At 38.9% G+C, this 27,168-nt stretch overlaps 1 protein-coding gene across 4 annotated transcripts in view; it reads left to right on the top strand.

Annotated features, from left to right (window-relative positions):
- HS6ST3 (heparan sulfate 6-O-sulfotransferase 3) overlaps positions 1–27,168 on the top strand; it is a 647,122-nt gene that overhangs the window by 270,425 nt on the left and 349,529 nt on the right. The gene's annotated exons all lie outside the window — the stretch shown is intronic.

Here is a 27,168-nt window from a genome sequence, read left to right as displayed (position 1 = left end):
TTAGATTTATTCCTAGGTATCTTATGGTTTTGGGTGCAATTGTAAATGGGATCGACTCCTTAATTTCTGTTTCTTCTGTCTTGTTGGTGGTGTATAGGAATGCCACTGATTTCTGTGCATTGATTTTATATCCTGCCACTTTACTGAATTCCTGTATGAGTTCTAGCAGTTTTGGGGTGGAGTCTTTTGGGTTTTCCACATAAAGTATCATATCATCTGCAAAGAGTGAGAGTTTGACTTCTTCTTTGCCAATTCGGATGCCTTTTATTTCTTTTTGTTGTCTGATTGCTGAGGCTAGGACTTCTAGTACTGTGTTGAATAGCAGTGGTGATAGTGGACATCCCTGCCGTGTTCCTGATCTTAGGGGAAAAGCTCTCAGTTTTTCCCCATTGAGAATGATATTTGCTGTGGGTTTTCCATAGATGGCTTTTATGATATTGAGGTATGTACCCTCTCTCCCTACACTGTGAAGAGTTTTATCAAGAAAAGATGCTGTACTTTGTCAAATGTTTTTTCTGCATCTATTGAGAGAATAAGATCGTTCTTGTTCTTTCTTTTATTAATGTATTGTATCACATTGATTGATTTTGTGGATGTTAAACCGACCTTGCAGCCCAGGAATAAATCCCACTTGGTCGTGGTGAATAATCCTTTTAATGTACTGTTGGATTGTATTGGCTAGTATTTTGGTGAGAATTTTTGCATTCATGTTTATCAGGGATATTGGTCTGTAGTTCTTCTTTTTGATGGTGTCTTTGTCTGGTTTTGGGATCAAGGTAATGCTGGCCTCATAAAATCAGTTTGGAAGTTTTCTTTCCATTTCTATTTTTTGGAAGAGTTTCAGAAGAATAGGTATTAATTCTTCTTTAAATGTTTGGTAGAATTCCCCTGAGAAGCCATCTGGCCTGGGCTCTTGTTTTTTGGGAGATTTTTGATTACTGCTTCAATTTCCTTACTGGTTATGGATCTGTTCAGGTTTTCTATTTCTTCCTGGTTCAGTTTTGGTAGTTTATATGTCTCTAGAAATGCATCCATTTCTTCAAGATTATTTAATTTGCTGGCATATAGTTGCTCATATGTTCTTATAATTGTTTGTATTTTTTTGGTGTTGGTTGTGATCTCTCCTCTTTCATTCATGATTTTATTAATTTGGGTCCTTTCTCTTTTCTTTTTGGTAAGTCTGGCCAGGGGTTTATCATTCTTATTAATTCTTTCATAGAACCAGCTCCTAGTTTCGTTGATCTGTTCTACTGTTCTTTTGGTTTCTATTTCATTGATTTCTGCTCTGATCTTTATTTGTCTTCTCCTGCTGAGTTTAGGCTTTATTTGCTGTTCTTTCTCCAGCTTCTTTAGGTGTAGGGTTAGGTTGTATATTTGAGCCCTTTCTTGTTTCTTGAGGAAGGCTTGTATTGCTATATACTTTCCTCTTAGGACTGCCTTTGCTGCAACCCAAAGATTTTGAACAGTTGTGTTTTCATTTTCATTTGTTTCCATGAATTTTTAGGTCTGCTGCCAATCTAATGTTTCTACCATTGTAGGTCACAGTCCTCTTGTCCTGAGCTGCTTTCAGGATTTTCTCTTTGTCTCTGAGACTTGTGAGTTTTACTATTGGATGTCAGGGTGTTGACCTGTTTTTATTGATTTTGAGGGGTGTTCTCTGGACCTCCTGGATTTTGATGCCTGTTTCCTTCCCCAAATTAGGGAAGTTGTCCGCTATAATTTGCTCCAATATACCTTCTGCCCCTCTTTCCCTTTCTTCTTCTTCCGGGATCCCAATTATTCTAATATTGTTTTGTCTTATGGTATCACTTATCTCTCGAATTCTTCCCTCGTGATCCAGTAGTTGTTTGTCTTTTTCTCAGCTTCTTTATTCTCCATCATTTGGTCTTCTATATCACTAATTCTCTCTTCTGCCTCAATTATCCTAGCAGTTAGAGCCTCCATTTTTGATTGCACCTCATTAATAGCATTTTTTACTTTGACTTGGTTAGATTTAGTTCTTTTGTTTCTCCAGAAAGGGTTTCTCTAGTGTCTTCCATGCTAGTATCTTTATAATCGTCATTCTGAACTCTAGTTCTGACATCTTATTAATGTCCATAGTCATTAGGTCCCTGGCTTTCGGTACTGCCTCTTATTCTTTTTTTTTGAGCTGAGTTTTTCTGTCTTCTCATTTTGTCCAGAGAAGAATAGATGAATGAGAGAACAAAATGCTAAAAGGGTAACAACGACCTCAGAAAAATATACACTAAACAAATCAGAAGAGACCCGAAACTGGGGGGAAAAGAAAAAAAAAAAAGAATATGATCAGGCTGGTGAATAGAACAGAGCCACACACTAGATTTTGTGTGTATTTTGGTCTGTTAGAAGAAACTGCCTCTCAAAATTTTAAAGAAAGAAAAGGTTACATATATATACAAAAATAAGGGTAAATACGATGAAGGGGTGGAATATGACTGTAAAGATGAAAATTAAAAAAGATTTTAAAAAAGGAATTGATAAGATAAGAAATTGGTTGAAAAAAAACGAAAAAAATTTTTAAAAGAGAGAATGTCATCAGGCATTAGACTAGGACAAAGTCAGACACTAGATTTAGGGTATATTTTGATCTGTTAGAAGAAGGTGTATCCCAAAATTTTAAAGAAAGAAGAACTTATATATATATACAAAAAATAAGGTTAAATACAATGAAGGGATAGAATATGACTGTAAAAATGAAAATTAAAAAAGATTTTTAAAAAGGAATTCATAAGATGTTGGTTGAAAAAGGAAAGAAGAAAAGTGAAAAAAAAATAGGAATAGAAAAAAATAGAGAAAATTTTAAAAATTAACTTTGAAAGACTAAAGAATCATGGGAAAAAGTCATAAATTCTATGTGCTGTATTCCCCTAGCGTTGGGGTTTTGCCATTCTCATTGATGGTAAACTTGGTCTTGGATGGATGTTCTTTCTTATCTTCTGGGGAAGGAGCCTGTTGCCGTGGTTCTCAAGTATCTTTGCCAGAGGCGGAATTGCCCTGCCCCTGCCTGTCCAGGCTAAGTAATCTGCTCGGGAGTTTGCTCTCGGGAGCTTTTGTTCCCTGCAAGCTTTCCATACAGCTTTGGAGGACGAGAGTGAAAATGGCGGCCTCCCAATCTCCGCCCTGGAGGAGCCGAGAACTCGGGGCCCGCTCCTCAGTGAGCCCCCAGAGAAAAGCAGTCAATCACTCCCATCTCTCCGCTCTCCAGCTGCACTCCGTGCTCACCCAGCCTGTGACTGAGCGTTTCTAACTCTGGCACCTGACCCTGTTTGGAGTCTCCAAACCCAGCAGATCCCTGCGGTGCACTCCCGCACTACTCCTCTGGGGAGAGGAAGGGGGGTCTCCCCAGATCTGCCACTTGTTGGGTCCCTGCTGGGAGAGCAGTGGCCCGACTGTGCTGCGGATCATGGTTTATGGCAACCCCGAGCTGAGAGCCCGTGCCTCAGCTCCGTCTCTGCAGCCGGCTTCCCCGCTCCAATAACTGGGAGCTCTGCCACACTCAGGCACCCCCAGTCTTTCTGTGACTCTGAGGGTCCTCAGACCACACTGTCCCAGTGAGGGTTCCACCCCCCGCTTAGCCACTGGAGCGATGTCCCTCAGCGGAGCCGACTTCTAAGAGTTCTGATTTTGTCTCTGCTGCTCTCTCACTTGCCGGTAGTGGCTGACGGAGGCCCCCTCCCCCGCCATCTATCCTCCCGTATATCACCTCGGATTCACTTCTCCCCACGTCCTACCTTCCAGAAAGTGGTCGCTTTTCTGTTCAGAGAGTTGCTGCTATTCTTTTCTTCGATTTCCTGTTGAGTTTGTAGGTATTCAGAATGGTTTGATCCCTATGTAGCTGAATTCCTGGGACCAGATGAAATTTAGATCTCCTAATCCTCTGCCATCTTGCTCCTCCTTGTTTAATTACTTTTTAAAGAGATTCAAATTCAGAAACTCTTTATAGCTGAGATTTAGACCACTTTACTTTTCCAGCAAGAAAGGGAACCTTTGAACTTTGGAAACTTAGAACTATAGAAGTGAAAATTCTCGTTTGTTCACTAGACTGGGGTTTTATTCACTTTTCAGCTACATGGTTAATTTAGTTTCCTTGGAAATTTGTTTTCCTTTTTGCCCTAGGTGCCACAACTTTTTAAGGAGCTGGAATACTAATGGAATACTAATGGAATACTAATACTAACTGTTGTGTTTATTTTGGATTAGTTCAGTTTAATTAGTCTTTTCTAATCAGTTTTATATTTTTACTCAGACATTAATCTGGTATCACACACAAGATAATTATGACAGCTTCTTAATATAAAAAAAAAATTCAGCTAGCACTTCAAAGAGTATAGGACCTTGTACCATAATTCTTAGGCTCAGTGATATCAATTTCTTCCTTCTCAAACCCTGGTGAATACCACCATAACTATTCCTGTACATTTTGCTTAGCTTCATGAAATCATGGTACTTACTTGGCTTTCATACTGAAAATATCCATGCTCTCCATTAATAATAAACTGGAACACTAGAGTGCCATGTGTATCCATCTTGCATTGGAACTTTGGAATTAGCAGAATGTTTTGTCTGTCATTTGCATTTCATGACCAGGGAGCAGTTCAACCCAGACAAATCTTATGGGGAGGTAGGAACTGGCTCTGTATTCATTCTCAATTTTCTTTGGAATGACTTGATTTTTTAAAATGCAGCTAGTGTTCTTTTTAGGGAACAGGAATTGTGAACTGTAAAAGAGCAACATCAACAACTTATTTAAGCATAGCATGTCTTCATGCCCTCGGGGGTGGGTAGAATGTACATCTTTGAGTTAGATAAAGGTACATATCAGGGATTTAGAATCTTCAGTTGGCAGAAGTTACTCTAAATAGGTTTTTGATTTGGCAGAGGCTATCCTCTTTTTGGGGGATGTTGTGGAGAAATCTCTTCCTCTATTGACTCATTAGGTCAACATTCATTAAACATTTTCTGCAGACAAGATACACATACAACTGTATGTTTGAAACGTGGTATTCTTGTTTTCAGTGGGAGCTGCATCCTGATAATTATTCTCCATTTCAGCTTCTACATATTTGTATTAACATTCTACAGTGTAGTCATTTACAAAAAATTGCATTTTTCTTATCGTATTCGATTTTAAATCCAGGGAATGTCTTTGAAATGAATATATTTGTTAATATCGAAACTTAATGCAATAATTTGTTAATATTGAAACTTAAAATATTCTTTGTGAAATTTAAAGCTTAAAAGGAGAGAACTACTTACATGTTTCTATCAATTTCATCTGATACACCATTTATCTCTTAGGTGATAAAGCCTGTATGTATATTTACTTCTACAGGCAGTATACATACTGGTTAAGATGTTAAACTTGGCTTTTGGATAGATTGGGACCATATTTTTGCTCAGCTATTCACTGCCTGCTTAAATTTAAGCAGCTTTTTGTTTGTTGTTTTGTTTGTTTTGTTTTTACTGATGAAATGGGAACCATGATAATATTCATCTTATAGAATTGTAATGATAAAATGAGCAAGACCCTGTAAAGAGCCCCATATAGAGTACATATTAGAGGCTCAGTAGATGTTCATCTTTTATATCCCATACCTGGGACAGTATGTTGCCCATGCTCAAAATTACTTATTGAATAAACAAGTGAGTGCATTGAGGTTCTGAATACAAAATTGATTTTGAAACACCTGGCTGGGTAGATTGTATTCACTTTGGTAATCTGTTACACATATCCCTGAGTAAAGTGCTAATTACTTGAATCAGTAAATAAGATTTTTGATGACCTAGCAAGATCAAGAGACTGTGCTAGGTGCTGTGAGACATACAAATAAAAGAAGAAATTGTCCTTGTCCGTAAGGAATTTACATTACAATTACAGATGGGGGATAAGACCTGAACATTTGAAAAGTTCAAGGGTAATATTGAATTTAAGTAACAAGTGAAATGATAAAAGGAAATAAGTCTCTAGTAAGTAATAGAGATAATAAAAATCTTAGGTGTAAATTAAAATTTCAAGTCTCTGGATTTAGGGAAGATTGTTACAACTCAAAGCTTTAATATTGAGAATATTTGGGATTTTTAGCAGTTTTTAATACTGATAATGGTAAGTATGTCCTATTCTTCCCCCAATATTCATATTTCAAAGTAGGTAGTATAAATATAAATTGTAATATTGATGCTTCACCACATGAGGACCAACACTGCCAACAGTTGGATATACAAAAATGGATGAAAAATATTCTCCAACCTTGTAGCACATTGCACAAACATACATGTAGCTATGATATGACATGCAATATGATAAGGCCATTCAACTAACATATCCTAGAGTAGCTATGATATGACATGCAATATGATAAGGCCATTCAACTAACATATCCTAGATGAGGAAAGAAACTGAGTGTCATTTGTAGGTGCCTTTTTTTTTTTTAAGATTTTATTTATTTATTTGGCAGAGAGAGACACAGTGAGAGAGGGAACACAAGCAGGGGGAGTGGGAGAGGGAGAAGCAAGCTTCTCGCTGAGCAGGGAGCCTGACGCGGGGCTCAATCCCAGGACCCTGGGATCATGACCTGAGCCGAAGGCAGACGCTTAGCGACTGAGCCACCCAGGCGCCACCCCCCCCCTTTTTTTAAAGATTTTATTTGTAGGTGCTCACTATTGAATGGTAATGGTTTGCCAAGGATGCAAAGGTGAAAAAGATATAGCCCTGACCTTGAGGAGGAGGGAGTCTAAAGTAACAGGCATACAGATAAACACAATATCCAGACTAAAATGCCCTAATCGAATTTTGTACGAGTGCTCCAGGAGGCCAGAGGGATGTGCCACTTGAGCGGATATAAAAGAGGAATGAAGAGAATCGGCAAGAGGGTTCTGAGTAAACAATAGTGGCCTCTAATGGGGAAATCAGGGGAAACTTCATGAAGGAGGTTTTTGAGTTGAACATGGAAGGGAAATTATCTCAGTGAATTCCCCAATATTGGTTCATATCTGATATGTACAGCATCAGGTCTGTGTGGGGAATCCTGGGCAAAATATTCCATGCTTATATTCAGCCCCTAACATTGTATCCAATCATATCAGGAGCTAATAAATATTTGGTTGAATAAATAAATATTGCATTTACATTGTGCACTAACAGAAGAGGCAGGGGTTAGAAAAATGCTGAATAGCACCCCTATTTCTCATTTATCTTTGTATCCCCTACAGGGCCTAATACAGTGTCTTGCACATTGTAGGTGCTGAAATATTTGTTAGATTTATGACCGTTGGGTGGGGGTGGGGGGTATTGATAATTAGGCTTATGTCAGAGTTTTCCCATGGCTGATGTATCAGAGCATATGGTAAATTTCAAAATGTGTTAGTCATTGTGGTACTGGCCCAAGATGAGATACAGATCAATTAAAAAAATGAATAAATAAAACAATAAATAGGAACTTCTGTTTATTGAGTGCTCCCAAGTTTACATGTACTGTGATAAGCATTTCATATAAATCATCCCTAATCTTTAAAATGATCTGCAAGTAGATCCAACTCTGTTTTGTAGGTAATGGAATCAGATATCAAGAAGTGAACTGACACATTCAAGGACACAAAATCAGTAAGACCTGAAAATGAGTCTAGAAACAGAAGGATCCTGAAAGGAGCTATTACACAAAAGAAAATAGGCTATGATCATGTGGTCTTAAAAGAAGTACAAAAATAGAGATTTATTCAATAAATAGGAATAAGGTCTTAATTTTAGTGGAAAGAGTTCCATTCCTACCTGAAAGAGTACTTCAGGGTGAATGCCAAATGGAGTACAGAGTTAAATGTAAAAAAAAAAGAGAATAAAGAATAAAGAAATTACAAAAGTACCATAAGGTTGATATTTTCCTCATATGCGTAGGTAGAAAGACATTATGAATAGAAAAAGGAGCAACAATGAAAATAATGGTGGATTTGACTACATAAATATGTATAGCTTCCATAAATCAAAAGAATAAAAGAATACCATGCACAAAATTGAAAAGCAAATGACAAGTTGTAAAAAACACTTATAAAATATGCATCAAGAGATTAAGATCCATGATATAATACTACATAATACAGTATAATATAATATAGCATAATATAAAAATGTCTTACAAGTAAGAAAAATACAAATTTCCCATTTAAAAATGGGCAGAAGAAACGAAGAAGCAGTTTTCCAAAGAAGTACACATAAATAAGCATATAGAAACATGTACAACCAAACTGATACTCAAGAAGTAAAATTTAAAGCCATAATGAGATGCCTCATATTATCTATCAAGTTGATAATGATTTAAAAAACAAACAAAACCTTTGTCCTGGGGAGAAGTTCTGGGAAAAAAACCACAACCCTCTAATATACTGTTTGGATATTTGTTGATAGTGTAACCTCCAGCTGTGAAAAACTGAAAACAAATCTATAATAGAGAAGTGCTAAATTATTGTTTGTTAATCATAATTATTGTTAGCCAAATTATCCCAATTATATCCAGTGGAATATTAGTTAACCACACTTAGTTATAATATTTAATTATACAAAAAGTGCCTTATATTAAATAGCACATACATAAAGGATAATATCACTTTGTTAAAATAGGAATATAGATAAATAGAAAGATTGGAAGCAATGCATTTAAATGGTAACCATGGTGGTCTAACTTTGGAAGATCATATTTTCCAAATTCACTGTAATTAAGGAATGGTAGGAGAATAAAGCAATAATTCTTTTTTAAAAAGTAGTGAGAGATTCTTAGCTACACAGTTTGAAGTTTACTGTGAAGCTTGGTGTTCATAGCTAGTAATGGGGATATTGCATTTCCAGAGTAAAGTTCTTCAACCCCGTTATCAGAGAATACACAAGTGTATTAGGTGATATGTAAATGTAAATGTCAAATGTGATAGAAACAATAGGACTAGGTGAGAAATGAAGGGGGGTGGGGGGTGTGTGGGAGGAAGAAATAGAGTGACCTGAAGTTTCAGGGTTAGGGCACAGGGGAATGAAGGAGCTCTTTATACAGACAGGAGAAACCAGCTGGGATGCAGAGAAGGATTGGTGGTATGCACAGTGCATGTATGAGGCATGTCTAAGAAGGGAGGGCCAGGAGTGCACTGAAAATGTCTTCAGGGCCTCAGAAGAAGATCTAGATTGGAGATAAAGATTCTAAGTCAAGGGCGAGAATGAGAGCACATCCTGGGAGAGTTTTTGTGGAGAAAAGAGGATGGCTGAGATAATGGCGGGCAATGTTGAGATTTAGAAAATAAGATGGATCGAGAAGATGCTCAGAAAGATGATCAGGTGCAGGGGTGCCTGGGTGGCTCAGTCGGTTAAGCATCTGACTCCTGATTTTGGCTCAGGTCATGATCTCAGGGTCGTGGGATCAACCCCTGCATCAGGTCCTTGCTCAGCTTGGGGTCTGCTTGTCCCTCTCCCTCTGCTCCTCCCCCACCCGCCCCCCCTCAAATAAATAAATAAAATCTTTAAACAAAAAACAAAAAACACAGAAAGATGGTCAGGTGCAATGTCCAGACAGCTAAGAGGAGAATCAAGAGAAGCTATTCTAGAATCATAAAAAAGAGAATTTCTGCAATAAGAGAGTGTTAAAAGCCACAGAGGAGATTAGTGAGAAAGATATTGGATGGTTTTGATTGGATCTCTTTCTTTCAGTAATTTATAGGATTTCAATAGAAACGTCTGCAACTCAATTTGAAGTGGTTGGTCTTTATAGGGAATAAATCCCATTAAAACCTGCAAATTTCCGTTTTGAAATATGTTTTTGCATATGTAATATATACACATACATAGCAATGTAAATATAAGCCTTAGGCATAGTGTTGGAGCAGTATTTATGGAATGAATAATTGAACAAAAGTAGAAAAGAAGGAATATAAAGGGACCCCTTGGGCACTATCCCCTCTTCCTACCTTTTTCCAAATCAGTCTGGCCCTCTGTTACTTCCTGTCTGCTCCTGAGGGTGGAAATGGACTGCCTTTGTTTCAGTCACAGAGAACATGACCATCGTAACAATGTCGATGCAGGGACACAAGGCTGTGTTACCTGGCCCTCTCTCATTGGAAAGGCCTTTTGGGAGGGGTGCTTTCTGTGTTTTACTGTCATTTTCAGCTGGCATTGTTTTTAATTAGAATTTGGGATTCCAGCCTCAGACTCAATATTGTTTCACCTCTTCATGAATATTATTCATTGGTTTGTCCGAGTGTTTCTTAAGTTTATGAATAATAGTACCTTGAACACATCTGAAAATCAAGTAGTCTGGAAATCAAGAGAGAGGGGGTCACAGTGTAGAGTTTAATTGGTTAAAGCACACAATGTTATCTTTAGAAGAGCAGAAAATACACCGGTACCACTGTGGCATGAAGGATAATCTTAGTAAATGTGGCCAGAGAAGAAATTGGGGTGAAAGAGATAGGAAACCAATGCATCATTTTATGTAGTATCTCTTAAGAATTTTCAGGCTATCCATTAATTCTTGCAGAATATTAACAGGAGAACTTATAGAGGATATTATGGCAAAGCTTAATTTTTAGAAGAAAACTTTACTATTTGATTTCAGCAGCATCCAAGTATCTGCTGCATGTTAGATTTTGTTTTGCTTTTCAAATGCTTCTTGAATTTGCTTATAAAGGTTACAGGTGTGCAAATAATATAATATTTGGTGGCTATTGAAGGCTTGAATATATATCATGTGATAATTGTTATGATTTGTGTTTTGGGTCTCTATCTCCTAAGATTTGCAAACATTATCAGTCTTGAACTTACCAGCTAATGATGCCTAATATAGTTGTCCTGTGAATAACTTTGATTACTGCTGCTCTCTTGCATTTATCTTACCAAGATCCATGGTGGAGTTCCTTTCTTCTTCTAGCTTTTTGATGAGATGAAGAGTAGATCGTTGGAGCTTAGGTTTCAATTATGAATGCGTATCATGTCTGAAATTATGTTAAACACAAGCAACAAAGTGTTACATAAATTAAACTGGACAATAGCCAAATTTCTTTCAGAGGATGGCAAAGTCAAAACTGAGAAAGAGGCTTTCAGTGCCTCTTCAAACCCATACGGTGAGTTTTGCTGATTTTGTTACAGTTCTAAAATTCTTAACTAATGGCCTTGTTTAGTCATATCTTTAAGAAAGAAGGTATTCTAATAATGCACTTTAGGAGATAAATTAAAAAATAAAATAGAATTTTCACATAGATCAGCCCTGCAGAAAGAAACTTGATTTCATTGTGGTTTACTAAGTATTAAATAAAACAATTGAGTTTTAGTGGTTTTTATTCATATTGCTCCTTAGCTGATTAGAATAATGGAATTAGGAACTTTGAAGAGATCTTAATATCCTTTAGCCTGACCTTTTAATTTGTATATGCAAAATATGTGGAGTCCAAAGAGGTATATTTACTCAAAGCCAAATTTTAGCTAGCTTTGTGATTTCAACTTCAACTCAGATTCCTAGATTTATATTCTAGTTCTCTTGCTCAACATAGTGCTACTTCTTGCTAAATAAATATGGGCTTGTTTTCATTTTGCACAAAATTGACACGTAGGTGTTTTAAAAATGGTGTATTTTATAAGAAATGATGGAGGCTTTCTTAGGACACTGTGATATTTGAGCAAGAAATTAAAGTCGCTGGCCCTTTAAAAAAGAAAATACCACCACCAAAACCCAAAACATGTCTTGAGGGTTCAACATATTTTATTTTCCTAAATTTAGCCTTCTTAGTTATAATAATTAACTCCTCAAAAAGGTAGATTTAAAAATAGGATATTTTACACATAACTGAAAAAATTCAGGCTAGGCTATTTCTGTCTTACAATTATGGTTCTTTAGGGAATGGAATGACCTGCTCAACCATTTTGAATCTTCTCACTGTGTAACATTAATCAGAAAATTACAGTTCCTGAGGGAACTTGTCTGGGAACATGATGTTCAGTACAGATGGGATGGGAGCAGATGAGGAGCAGGAGGGAGGTAGAGTCATCTTACTCCTTCGCCCGGGAAATCTCAGGCATCTGTGAGGAGCCCCTAAGTCGTGTTGATGTAGAGGACACAGTATAACACAACTCTTAAGCCTCCTCTAGCCCAGTGATGCACTTCCATTACCCTCTTGCTAAGCTATAACAATTTTCATTGCCTTTTGGTGGAAAGAAAAAATAAAGTGCTCTGCTTTTATTTGGAAGGAAGGGCACACCATTTCCTCACTCTGTCTTTGCTGGTTCTGCCTAATGAAGCAGCTTCGGCACCACGTGACTGGAATAGCCGGAGTTGGGGAAATAAGACCAGCTTGCGTATTGGCACAGAAGACCTTTGATTGGCTTTAGAAAATAATGGTTGATGTTCTCTGTGGATCTTGCAAGGAAATCTTACTGAAAAAGACATGTTTCATTTATGCCACTTCCTTCTGTTCCTGGCAGCCCTGCAAATGATCTGGAACAGGTGGGCATACCAATAAGCAAAGAATGTGCTTTATAGCCTGTCATCCTCCACTTATCTTAGTTTGATGAAGATATATAAAGGGAGGATCACATTTGTACTTGATCTTGTGTTAGGAATCTGTAAAGCACTAACAAAATAAAAAGTACAATTTCTCTTTGGTAAGTTAGTTGACTATTAAAATTGAGAATAATTTTCTTGTAATTTCACAGTACAGTTTTTCATTGATGGCAGTCATCATTTGGGGCAGGAAAGGGAGAAGCAGTCTATCAAAAACAGATAAAGAAAAGCCACCCCACAGCCTGCTGTTTCTGCTATTTTGGATGATCGAGCTTGTGCGCAAATGAAATCATGACAGATTCATTTATATGAAATGGCCATTGCTGATCTCCTTGCCAGAAATGAGATTGCTTTTTTATTTAGGAGATTTGCAGAGCAGTCCTTAGCTTTTTTAGTTAGTGGCAAAATGGCACCTGGCCAGACTGCCTCTTCTGGTATTGCCAGTATCTTGGGATGCAGGCATTAAAATGTATTTGTAGTCAATTGAAAGAAGAATGTTTCCATTTAAGTTTTTTAATCATTTGCATAGTTGGGTTGGGGGATTCCCCATTTAGCCCAGTACGAAGATTAATAGCTGCAATGGTATCAGTTTTGCAGTCGATGAGTGTAGAGTTATGAAGAAAAAGACGACAACACAAAAAACCTATGGATGATTTTTCATTAATGGTATTTACTATTATTGATCATATCAGACGTACTTTAAGTATTTTCATTGTTGGTTACACAGGCCAAATTTATTGAGCAACTGAACTCAATAAATTGACTGATTGGAGAACATAAAGGTATTTGGTAGCCACAAAGAAGAATCCTTTAGAACACTAAACTAGCCAAGCGTGTTTTTGGATAGCTCATTTACCAATTTCCACTGTCCCCTAGAGAGCCTGCCTGCTTGCTTATCATAGGCTAACCTTCTTGCTGCCAGCGCACATTCAGAAATTCTTAGCAAAGACAAAGGAATTAGAAGAATTGTTATCAGATAAGTGAATATATTTTGCAGTTTTATTTTGCAGTTTGCTTCTGTTCCCTTTTCTTACTGGTGCTAGCTCTTGGTGTGTTCAGTGGACGAATAAATTTATTCATTTATTAGACTCCGCTACGTACAAGGTACCCATGTTAGGAGCTAGGGCTTCAGAGCAAAATTAACAAAGATCCCTGCCCCATTGAGCTCACATTTGAACACATTGCTCTACTTCATAGTCAGTTGAGAGAGAGAAATCAGTGAAGATAAACACATCAAGTTTAACTACTGATGAAGCTGATTGGAGAATGTGGCTTTGAACTTAGCAGCCCAAAGGGGTTTGCTAATTAATATTTTACTCCTTTTACTAGACTTTAAGGTTCATGAGAGGTGAAGCCATATCGGTTTTGTTGACCACCAGCTGTATACAGCCAACATAGTGAAAAGTAATATAACATCATGTAAGTTATATATATATATGTGTAGATGTAAAATATAATCTATTTTATGTTCATATAAATATATTTATATATGTATATATAGTCAATTTTACCTTATACATAATTGTATGTATGGACTATATACATATATATATAGAGAGAGAGAGAGAGAGGGAGAGTCTTCTCATTATTTGTGGTAGTTGTGTTCTATGAAGTTGCTGTGAACGCTGAATTAGTGAATACTAATTACTCCTAGGGGAAATGCAAGTTTAGATTCCTGCAAGCCTCTGGTCACACAGCAGTTTCAACTGATCAATACACAGTCTTGTTTTATGTATGTTTCTGTTTAAAGACACATATTTAATATCTATTATTTGATTCATTAACATTGAACTCATGGCCGAGTGCGCTGTAACTTCTGCCTGAAAGGAAGTTTATCTAACATGTGTATTTTCTCCATAAGGCACATCCCAGCCTTCTTGCACTTAGGAACACCAGACAGCACTTGCGCTCTACGCTTGGGGACCATTTTAAGCAGCAAAACTACCAAGAAAAAGCACAAAAATGTAAAAAACATGGCACTAAATAGAGCGTGATAAAGACACTTGTTTGCACTATGAGAGCTGAAACAAGAAGGCAGAGCAGAGTGTTGCCTTGTTCAACCTCAGTTGGGAATGTGCCCGTCGGGCGACTCAGAATTGTTGCTGCTCTGAGCACGTGGTCCGAAAGATCACAACGGCACTATGAGTGTTGATTTTGGTGTTAACAAATACATTTTAGCGAGTGGGTGATTTTGCACATGTGGAATCTGCAAATAATGAGGATTGGCTTTATATGTAGATACAGATTAAATTACACCTTCTGTCTTTCTCAGTGAGTTCTGAGCTGTGGATTTAGCTCTGGACCAGTTGCAATTCAAAGCTGGGAATGCAGTTTCCGGCTCAGAGCAGGGAGGCGAGATAGGCCCCTCTCCCTAAGGGCTGGGTTCTGCAAGGCAGACCTCCTCTCTCTGCCTTTAGCTCAGTAGGCATCAGAAGAGATGCGATGCAATGACTCCATCAGCCCCAGTGCGCCTCCCGACCATGTCCCAACAATGGTGAATACTGAGCTGGAGAAGAAATGGCTGGAACAGAGGACACAGACAGCGATGCATGTGCAGAAACACAGGAAAAGCGTCTGTCAGAACTCCACCAGGAGGCAGCGTGGCCTCGCTCTCTGTTTTGGGCCAGATTCCTGTTTCTGGGCTGTAACTCCAGGCTTTGCTGAGTCACTGCACACTTAGAAGCCTGCCAGTCCCGGCCACCTGAAGACCACATCCTTCCCAGCTGACTGGCTGTCCTTTCAAGGACACGGGACCTGACCCATTGCCCTGGGAGCCTAAAGTTCAGCACCAATGCATGGAGGGCCCCCCTAAATACCTTTTTTGATTAACTGTCTTCAGGCTTTTTACTGATTTTTAAGTTAGACTTTTTTCAAGTATCGGTTGAATAGGGGGATGCCTAAAATTCCTTTATTGAGGAGGAAAAAAACCCTTTCATTCCGAAATACAGCAGCAAGGAAGAGATCACAGAAATATTCATTTGTAACAATTTAGTGTGAATGCTTTTCCCTTAAAGTGCAATTAGTCAACAAATGCATGTTATTAATTATGAGTTTCTTTTCTATTTTGATGTGAAACCATCCTTCAGACATCTGTAGCAAAAGGACACCTTAATATACTGAAAAGTGTAGGGAGAAAATGGAACAGCCAATTCAAAAAAAAAAAAAAAGTAAATTTGACTGGTTTGCATTTGGTGGGGCCTGGACAGAAAATATAACTGAGTTCTGTGGCATAGTATTTACTAAATAAAGCATCATCTCTGCTTGGCATGATATTTTGATGACAATGACAGAGAGAGAGAGAGGCAGGTAAATAGATGAATTTGTATGAGAACGTGTTTTAGTTTCTTAGCACAAAGCGGGTGGCTTAAAACAATAGAATACAGATCTGGAGCCTAGACGTCCAAAGTCAAGGTGCCAACAGAGCCATGTCCCCCTGTAACATGTAGGGGAGAATCCTCCCTTGCCGCTTTTAGATTCTGGTGGTTGCCAACCATCCTTGGTTTTTCTTGACTCATAGAGACATTATTCCTACCTCTCTGCCTTTACTGTCGCCTGGCAGTCTTTTGCCCCACGTGTCTCTGTGTCCACCTGGCATCTCCCACTTCTTCTGACACCAGTTATATGGAATAGGGCCCATTCTAATGATCTCAACTTGATGACATCTTCGAAGACCCTATTTCCAAATAAGGCACACTCCCAGGTCCCAGGAGTTAGGACTTCAACGTATCTTTTTGAAGATGAGATTCAGCCCCATCACAGCGGGGTGAAGGGACGATTTTCGTCCTCCATGAAAATCTTGGAATTAACTTTGGGGCGCAACCTTACAGTCACGGATCGTCTCTGGGCTTCTCCAATTCTCTCCTGCTGGGGTGTTCCTCAAATTCTCGAGCCAGCAATAGCTGCCATCTGCATGCCCTGGAGTCATGTACTCTCACCAACTGCATTCTGGCAAGATGGGGGAACAGTGTTGGGAATTACCTGATGAGCACCTGGATTTCTTTGAAGGGATTTCCAATACATCTTTGAGGAATAAGAGGTCACATTTTTTGTGTTTGGAAGCATCCCCGTGTTATATCTACTTTCCTGAAGATCTTTATACATTTCCCTCTTCCTTATCATCCATCCTTTATGCCATCCGGGTTCTCTATCAGATTCACGGTTGACTGAATCTGAATGCACTGTAATGTAACACGCAGAAGGACTCTACTGGGTGAGAAATTTTCATTTGAAAAATTTATCTTACATGGTTTAACTATTTTGCCAGTGTGGTGAATATTTGGGAAAGAGCTATCTTTAGATCAACCAATACACTTTTTAAATATTAAAAACAGTTCATAATTGATGATCAAATATGTACGAGTATTGGATTTATGACTGTTTTATCACAACAGTGCCCATGTTTGCACTTTTCCTGCCTCCTTATGTGATGTACACTGATAGAGGAGGTCTTTATAACCTAGGTATTTTGTGCTTTTCACTTATAAGCATGTTTTTCATTTGGTTTGGGAAACAGTTCTGCATAGTCAGGGGGTAGTATAGTTATTCCAACTTTGTCAGGAAGGAATAAAATTGAGAGAGTGTGAACTGAGATTCACCCCCTCAGGGAATGAGAATGTGTTTTTTTGTTTTATTTATTTATTTATTTATTTATTTATTTATTTATTTATTCCTTCATTCGAGAGAGTGGGGGAAGGGCAGAGGGAGAGAGAGAATCTTAAGCAGGCTCCATATCTGGTGTGAAGCTCTGCATGGGGCTCAATCTCACGATCCTCAGATCATGACCTGAGCTGAAATCAAGAGTCGGACGCTTAACCGACTGAGCCACTCAGGCACCCTGAGGATGTGTTTTGAATCTTGTTCTCTTAGCTCCAGTTTGGCCTTCTTTCCTACCCCCTATCACTTTCTTTGCAACTTAACCTTTGTTTTTGTCCCACTTTTTAGAAAATTTAGCCACATCTGATTTACTCTTTGTGATGCTTTATTGAGAATTTCTGACCAATACTAGACTCCATTATGTTGACTCCACTGGAGGTTATTTGCAGTGGAAATCAGAGTTGCAGAAGACAGCTAGTCACAAACATTAATACTGATTACCATTGAATTATTAAAACCCCATTTCTTTAGTTGTTGCACAGAGGCACCCCTTGTGTAGGTTGGCTGTAAAATTAAGATTGTTTTATCATCATTGATAGAAGAGAAGAGGGAATTAGTAAAATATTAAGTCGTTCATTCATTCACGACTTTTTCTCTCCTCTATGGAGAACTTTAGGGTATTATCAATACCTCAAATTCTCAGGGAAGGGAGAGGGACCATACTGCTATATAGTCTGTTTTAGTTGGATTGAAAATCTGATCATAATACTCCCTTATTTAAAATATTTCCATTTTACTCAAGATGAAAACCAAGTTCCTCCTTAGCGTGGTATTGAAGGCCCTTTATGATCTGACCTCTGCTACACTCAATGACATGCAGTCACCTGAATGCGCCATTTTCCTTCTCACCTTGGAACATGCTGTTCCTTCTATCTGGAAAGACCTCTTTGCCTGATTCACCAATCATTTGCAATCATCTCCTTAGGTTCTGTTTTAGTAATCTTTAGTAAAGGTGTTCCTAACGAAACAAGGAGAATTGATGTCTTCCACCTCCATGTTCCCAAAGTATTTTTCATACAGCTCTAGTAAAAGAGTCAATGTATTGTTTATTTCTGTATAGATTTTTCCATAGTAGATTGCAAGCTCTTTGAGGTCAAGGAATAACATTTTCTCATTGTCATATGTCTAGTTTATAAATCCGGGTATTGGTTGAGTGCCCCCCTCTGGCACATAGATACATAAATGTTTATTAAATGAATGCATGCTTTCATGCCTGGGCTCATTTTCTCCACAATTTGGTTTTTCATATTTTTATATAATTGTTTTATCATTCGTGAAATAATTATCACCTCCTTCTGAATATATTGAATGTTTCATGCTTCCCTGAGTAATTCTGTTTCATTTTAGTACTATTTATCATAGAAGTGTTTTTGTAATTAAAACAAAATCACAACACCCTGGATATAGACTCTTTGCCGTGCACTTTCCGCCAGGGAGTGTGATGGCAGGCTGTGCCTTGCGCTCCCGGCCAGACTACATTAGCGCATAGCCTGCACATTCTCTCAGCCAATGAGCCCACTGCACAATTCTGAGTTGAGTGGGTTCTGCAACACATGTAGTTTGGTCTGGAGTGTTCTCTCTCTTTGTCACACAGTTTGTACTGTGGCAAACATCTCTGCAGAGCAACAGTGTCCTTTTTGATGTTGAAATGTGGGTTTTATAGTGGCTTAAAAGTCCTCCAAGTAACGACCTAGGAAACAGAGGATAATCTTTATCAGGAAATTAGGGATTGGTAGAAGTCCCTTGACGTTAAGGAGGGCATATATACATCACTGTGGACTGGGGAGGATGTTCAACAGAAGATTGGAATCTAGAAGAAACTATGGTGGAAGGTGTGTCATGATTCCAGGAGACTTTGAGGAGGATGAAGGAGCAATTGTCACTGTGTGATGCATCTCCACTGGGGACAAAGATATGACTTCAGGTCATGTGAATCGCACTGGAGCTAATTCTCTTAGGGCTCCGATCGGGGAATGCACCTCCCCATCCCCCCATCCTCATTCCTATTCTTAAAATGAGATGTGTATTTACTCTTAGAGTTAAATGCAAAATAGCAAGGCATGTGATAGAAAGGATTCTTAGCAAGAGGTAATAAAAAAATAAATACTCCCATTTATCTTCTTTTTAAAGCATGTTTTCTCCTTTTTTCTTGCTTTTTAAAGCATTTGGTCCTCCCACCTAGCTTATATAATACTATCATAACATTGTAAGTAATATACCTGTAAGGTGGACATTAAAGGAGGCATGCATATTTAAAAGTAAATAGCACTAAAATGAAATAAATACATAATTGAAACAAAAGTCTTCAGTGGACAATAGAGAAATGGCAACGATTTTTCCTTTCTTATTTTTCAGGACTCTGTATAGTTTCCCCAAGGTTTATTGGATTTTGGGAAAGTGGTCCTCCAAATAGAATCCATGAATCTGCAAACCCTGCTTTCTTTAAGGATGAAGGTTCCATTTTCATTCTGATATTTCACTTTACATCAAAATGGGCTATTCATTCATTGACAGTCACTCAGTTTTTCAGATTCATTCATTCCCTCATTCCAAAATTTTTTAGAGAATGTCTTGGCACTGTTATGGGCCCTGGGTCTAAAAAAAAAAGAAGTCCCTTCCCTCAGTGAATTTATTTTCTAGCAGGGAGGACAGGAAACAAGCAAATAAACAGCACGTGCTCTCAGGGAATGAAAAGCAAGTGAGAAATAAAATGGGTCAATTGCCTGGAGAGAATGCTCCAGGGGTGGGATAAGGGTGAGTCTGAGATGCGGTGGATGGCCGAGGCCTCTGGGGACGTGACATTTGAGCACCTGGATGAAGTGAGAGTTCCAGCCATTTGAAATTCTTCAGGAAAGCACTGCAGGCAGACGGAACAGCAGGTGCAAAGGCTCTTTGATGGGGGCCCACGTGGCAAGTGTGACGCCATCATGGCTGGAGCAGAATGAAGGCTGGATCTTGTTGGCCACTGTAAGGATTTTATATTTTATTCTCCCCTACGATGGTACACTTCAGAAGACTAATCTGACATACATTTGACTGGCTGCTGTGTCGAGAATAGACTACAGGGGGTGAATAACGTGAAGTTAGGGAGGCCAATTAGGAGGCTACTCTGCAGTACTGCACAGTAACACAAACTGACTTCATTCCCCAAACATGCAACGGTATCTTGGCTGCAATAATCCAGATTATTCACATGCATTAAGTACTCTAAGCCTGTTACTCCAATTTTACACTTCATGAAGACTGGAATCAAAACTACCACAGGGACCAGTCATGTTCATATTACATGGGTCTGTTTCCTACAAAGCATCATCATTCTCCAACGAGATCAGTATTATGAAATTCAATTCCAATGACCACATTTATTAAAGATAAATTTTTTCCCACCGTTGACATTCTCTGACCAATGAATTCTGGCAGTGGAATCTTTCCAATTAAAATTAAGACATTTTGATTTATATTCAATTTATACTCACTCTTATTTTGATAAAACGTGAGTTCAACCAATTCTTGTTTAGTAATTATACCTGTAAATGCTTTCGATTAATTGGTTTCCAAACACAAAACAATAAAATTGTTTAATAAATTAAGAGAATGATACTCTCTAACATCATTTGCTAGCATTCCATTTAGTAACACAGTACACATTCAATGGGCACATCCTCATGTTCTTTTGACAAACATTCTTCTCCACAATGAACTTGAAATAAACCCTGAAGTGATAACCATAATAAAACAAACATAATATATGCCTGTCCGGAAGATGATGCCTCTCACTTTGTTTTCATTGAGCAACACGTAGGATAGCTGCTAGTAACCTACTCTACAAATCAAAATAATGCACAAGTGGGTTATGTAATTCTGGAATATTATTGTGGTTGCATTGTCGTTTGGCTGGTGTGAGCTACCCACGTGAGGCAGGCGAGTGGTGGGTCTGAGCACCTGTTCTGGAGAGAGAGCCCACAGAAGACAGAGGTCAGGCTCTGCCTTTTAAGAAGCATGTATCTTTGGTAAAGGACCTATTGAAGCCTCTCGTTTCTCGGCCAAATGGAATAAACATGGTACCAGCCTGTTAAGATCATTGCGAGTATTAAATAGCTAATATGTTTAAAGCACTAGAACAGCAAACATGGCAAGCACCAAATAAATGGGAGCTTTTATTACTATATCCTGCAGTTTGCTGCCTGCAGCCTGGAAGAACTTTGCCGTTCTTCTTTTGAATGAAACTTCCTATAGAAATCTCTCTTTGGCATATATGAGAAAGATCTGCCGAGTCCATATATGGCTTTTCAAAGACAAAATGTGTGCCATAGGAATTCACACACAGGTGTTCATTACTAAAAAAAAAAGTCAGTTAAGAATTGGTTTGTGCCTTTCTTGGGGATTGCTCTTTTTTCCTAGATTTTTTTCTTATATCTACAAAAATGAAAGATCAATCATTAGCATTTGTAAATCATGCATATGTAAAATCGCTCATTTCAAGCCGTGTGTGTGTGTGTGTGTGTGTGTGTGTGTGTGTGTGTGTGTAAATACAGTGGGGGACCTCTAACCCCACTGAGTTTCCAAAGCCCTCTACAAACAAATTGGGAGGGACAGTAAATAAGCATTCTCGAAAAACCCCAGACAGCCGATTTGCAGGTGCAATTTGGTATCTGGGCCAATTACCAGAATGTAATGTTATTTGGTATATAAATCACAGATGGTGGTTTCCGGGGCTTCTCAATTTGTTAGATATTAGAAAATATAGCTTTTCTCTATAGGTAGGTGAGTTTTATTCTTTTATTGTATATGCCTTTACTGAGCTTGCTCTATTATTCACAGCTCTGTGGGTGGTGCTATGGATGTTTCAAAGGCTCTAGAAAAAGAAGTCTGTGCCCCTGAGAAACCCAAGGGAGATGAAGGAGATCTTCATATTGTAACTCAAAATATGGAATTGCCATTTTTGTAGGCCAAATGTTGACAGTTCCGTATGATTCACCCTAAATTGTATTTTTTCAAAAGGTAAAATACAAAGATGGCCCCCTCACTCCAAGGCCCAACAGTGAGGAGGCGCTGTTCCTCTGGCAGGGAGCTCGTCAACCTGTCACAGCTGTGTAATTATGTAAAGCTAATAAGTTCATAACCTCATTTCAGGGTTACTATTGTTTGCATTGCCTCTATTTGTGTTTTTAGACTCCAGCTCATAAACCCTATAATTAGGAAGAAGTATCAAAGTGCCTACTTACACACTTTTTATTTGTTTTCTAGGGTTGTAATTGTCTGTAAGTGCTTGCCTGGCTCACAATTCAGCAAGCGGAATGGTTTCCCAATCCCCACATCGCAGCCTTTCTTGATGGTGCTTTCTGTTTCATTCCTCACCTTGAAGCTATTCAGTTTTTTCCCAGCTTTAATTCCACTCAAAAGTAGGAAAATGTTTATTTTCAATTAGAGTCTTACATAGCTTGATAGTTTCCCTTTGCCATTTTAAAGGGACCAGAGGAAATTAAAATCAAAGACAGTAAGTCATTCGACTTCTACTAGTCAAAAGATTGCTCCTGGATTCCTCTCTGTCTCGAAAGAGTTTTGAGATTTTCATCTCTTAAGTCAACTGCCTCTAAATTCTTGGCACACATGCAATTAGCTGACGGCAGCCCTTCTAAAACTGGTCCCTGTTCTCCATGTGTCTTCGGAAGAATTTCTACTTCTCTTGTTGTTCCCATAAAGAAAATGTTGCACGAGTCAAATTTAATTGATTTGATGATATGTGCTTACTCCCAAACAAATGAGAGATATGATTGTCCTGTCCTTGGGAAGGTTTTAGTTCTGTTCTGCGTGACCCTAACATTGATAAGCTAGTAGAGTTCTCTACATATTGAATCCTCTGGGGAGATTTTTTAAAATCCTGAAATCAGGTTGAACCCTAAAACAATGACATCAGGGTCTTGACTGGGGTGGGATCAGGGCCTCCGGAATTTTTAAAGCTCCCCAGGTGATTCCAGTGTGCAGCCAAGAATGGGAGCCTCAAAGGCAGAACAGATATAATTGGATGAATGTTTAGTTGGTGGAGAGGCCAGTAGAACGAGCATGTGCATTGGACTTAAATGGACTTAAGTCTGAAATTCAGGCCTCATACTTGTTATGTGACCTTGAATGAGTTACTTAAATATTTTTGAGCTTGTCTCATCAGCTGTCACATTTTAGGGATGACAGTGTTGTGAGGATTAAGTGCCTGGGTCTATCATCCAGTAGATCTCAATGAATAGTAGTAGCTCCTTCCTTCTCTCCTGCTTTCTTTAATAGAGTTTATTTCAGAGGCTACTCCAGTGTTTAAATATGTGGTTTTTCTCTTTAGTGGTTATTTATTGGTTCATTTATTTTATTTATTTACATTTTTATTATATTATCTATTGTTTTATAATATGTGTATTTAGAACATAGAATTTTTGTAATATATCACTTATATTATATGTTATTTATTGCTATGTATTTATTATTTAGTTTTATTTGGAAACAGTCTTGGGATTCCCAAAGTATTGCAAAGGTAGAACTAAGAGTTTCCATGGACCCTTTGCCCAGGTTTCCCTAATGTCAACATTTTGCATAACAGTAATACTTTCATCAAAATGAAGAGATCAACATTGGTACAAGGCTATTAATTAAGAATAGACTTGTGAATTCACCAGTTTTCCACTAAGGCTCTGTTCCTGTCTCAGGATTCAATCTGGGATCTCCCACTGCATTTAGTTTTCATATTTGCTTAGTTTCTTCCATTCTGTGACAGTTCTTGGTCTTTTCTTGCCTTCATGCCTTTGACACCCGGAAGAGTACTGGTCAGTTGTTTTGAAGAATGCCTCACAATTTAGGATTGTCTCACACGTACTTCTGGATAGAGTTGATGCCTTTTTGGCATGAATCCCACAGAAGGGATGTGACCTTTTCAGGATAGGGGATTTTCAGTATGTGTGGAATTCTTTACATAATTAATAATATAGTTCGTGAAATGAGACTTTTGGGGAGTTGTGCTAGTTTCCCAGTGCTGCCATAATAAGTACCACAGACTGGGCAACTTTAACAGCAGAGACTGATTTTCTCACCATTCTGGAGGCTAGAAGGCTGAGATCAAGGTGTTGGCAGGATTGGTTTCTTTTGAGGCCTCTCTCCTTGACCTATAGGTGACTGGTCTTTTTATTGTGTCTTCACAAGGTCTTAATTCTGTGCATATGTCTGTGTTCTAATCCCTTTTTATAGGGACACCAGTCCCATTGGATTAGAGCCCACCCCAATGACTTCATTTAAACTTAATTACCTTTAAATGCCCTAATTCCAAACACAGTCGCATTGTGAGGAACTGGTGGTTAGGGTTTTAACATATGGATTGGGGGAGCACAATTTAGCATATAACAGGTGCCTCTCGAGTAGACACATACACTGTAACAGAAGAGGCAAAGGATTTTACCAGGATGGCAAATGATCTGCAGTGCTCCTTGACAAACAGAAGCAGCTTCTTGGCACATAGGAGAAAACGGTCCCTGCAAACATCATGAAACTCAATGAGGACAAAATGCTCAGTCGGGGGAACCAAGCTGCTTAAGCATTAAATAGAGGACAGTTGGTTAAAGAACATGATGGGAGTGGGGGAAGGGTCGGTCCTTGGGGTTAAAAATGACTCCCCCAAAAACCGTGTGCCAGTATTCCAGCTGTAAAAGTCAACACAATATGGGGATGCTGCAGGATATTTAAGGGTACAGAAATCTTTTTAAGGAAACATCGAAAAGGGCTTATTCAGCCAAAAGAAGAAATCGCTGATGGAGGATTTAATTATCTCCAAGTACTGTATGTGAGGGAGTTCTTAAACCGAGGACAGTGACCAGCTGTTTCAAAACTTTACAAGAACAGATTTCAAGTAAACAGGCTTAAATGAATGAGGTTTAGAATAGGATAAAAATTTCCTGACGGAAACAATGGCTAAATACCAGAAAGGTTACAGATGGGAGAAACATGATACTGTAAAAAGAACAGCAATGGCGGAGGTAGATACGTTGGTTTTAAATACCAATTCTACCATTCAGCTGTGTGAACTTGGACGATGAACTTAACCCCTATGATAACACTACCGGCCTCATTATTTTTAAGGACTAAATGAGCTACCGGAAGCCATTTTAGCAGAGTTACTGATGTCAGTTGAGCAGGTTGAGATGGGAGCTTGCCACTCAATAATTGTTAATTAGGTTGTTACTTACTCTCCTGTAAAATTTCATTTCTTAGATGTGTCTAAAGAGTACATTGTTCTCTGCTCATCCTGAACTGGTATATATGGTACCATTTGAAGCCCAGGGAAATGGTATTTCCAGTCCTCTTTAGCTCGAAGACTTTACATTTTCTATCACAAAGTGGTTTGGGGGCTGAAATTCCTAACCCTCTAAGAATCCAGATAAAGCAGAGATATGCTGTAGGTTCAGTGGAAAATTATAGGGACTAGGTAGACTCTTTTTGCTGTCAGAATAATGCAGGGCTTGTGTTTGGGGAAAAGCACGAATTATTTGACAAATCATAGTTTATAAAATTTGGCTATGGTTAACCACTGTGTATTACCGGATTTCACAGAAATATTTTTCTATTGTCAATTTAAACCCCTTAACAGATAATAAACCCTGACAGAAAGGCAGGGTAAAATCTCGGGGCTCATTCATAGAATCCAAATTGACGTTGATCACCATGCTTCGGCAATTGGATGCGGTGTGCCTGCTGGGTATGCCCTCTCTCTCTCTGAGACAACACTGCTGCCGGTGTCTTCGCGTCGCTGTGAATGTGAGCGGCTTTGGGCTCTAATTTGGGGTATTACCCTTTTTAGTTTGAGGAAATCTCACAGTCTTTAAATTTCCCATCTATGAAATTAGGATAACCCTAATTTCTGGCTTCAGAGGAGTTTATTTTAAATGGAATGCAGATGTCTCCTGGGTCTCACCAGCATGGGGAATACAAAGGGTGTCACATTGAAGTTAAATTCAAATCCAGCTGCTAGGTGAACTCTCTCCCTTCTGGGTTCTTCAAGGTCACCTCCTTTGGCTAATATTGTTTCCAGGACAGTGCGTCTGAGAACTTCTGATGGCAGACTGGGCCCTGGCTGGCCTTTTGCCCCACTGCAGACAGCTGACTTCAGGTTCTCCTGGGACCATGGTCTTCACCGTTGCCGTGATGGCAGCCTCCACCCCAAGTATCTGCTTGTGGTGGCACCTGGGCTCCTGCTGAGCTCTCCTTGCCCTCTGTGCTAGTCCCAGAGGGCCCTACTCTTCTCTTTACCACCTCGGACTTGCAGTTATTACCTACAGCACAAGCTCAGAGATGGCCTGGGGGGATGCACTACCCAGACCAATTGCCATTGGCTCCACTCGTAGGTTAGAGCCTTCTTCAGCCTGTCCAGCTGAGCTGCTTCCCTGCTCAGGCAAATAAGGTTTCCCTGCTTGACCAGAGGTTGTGCTTTTGCCAGCACTCCGCTGCCCATTTGCATCTTTCAGAGGCATATTTCCTCCACTCTTTATGTCTGCCCTTGAGATAGATTCCTTCGGGTCCAGGCCTAAGAAAACAATATCAAGAGAATTTTCCTCTTCCCAGCTTAGTCCCACCCTCCAGGTCTTGCTGTCTAAGTCTCCAAGGTGACTGAGAGTGAGAATGTCCGGTTCCTTTAGATCCTACCCTCTATTCATAGGGCTGGCTTTAACTTTTCCCCAAAAAACACAGTCACTCTCTAGAAAGCTATAGTCTTAAAATACTACACCTCTTTCTCATGTGTTCTCCCTTCTAAATTACAAGGACAAAAGACAGGTCCTTTAATTTAGACATTTCTGGGTGTCTGTGGATTTCATTTTTATACACCACCCTGGGTTGGACTTGTAGGCTGAGCTTTGTCAAGCCTGGTCTAGTTCTTTTTCAAAGATCTTCTGTCATCTGAATGTTTTCAGGCTTTGCTTACCTATGAGCAGACAGCTTTAATAAAACATAC

The sequence above is a fragment of the Phoca vitulina genome, unplaced genomic scaffold (assembly GCF_004348235.1).
Source record: "Phoca vitulina isolate PV1807 unplaced genomic scaffold, GSC_HSeal_1.0 scaffold5, whole genome shotgun sequence".
Taxonomy (NCBI): Eukaryota; Metazoa; Chordata; class Mammalia; order Carnivora; family Phocidae; genus Phoca; species Phoca vitulina.
Note: the sequence above shows the minus strand (reverse complement) of the source record. Positions and strands in the feature narration are given on the sequence as shown.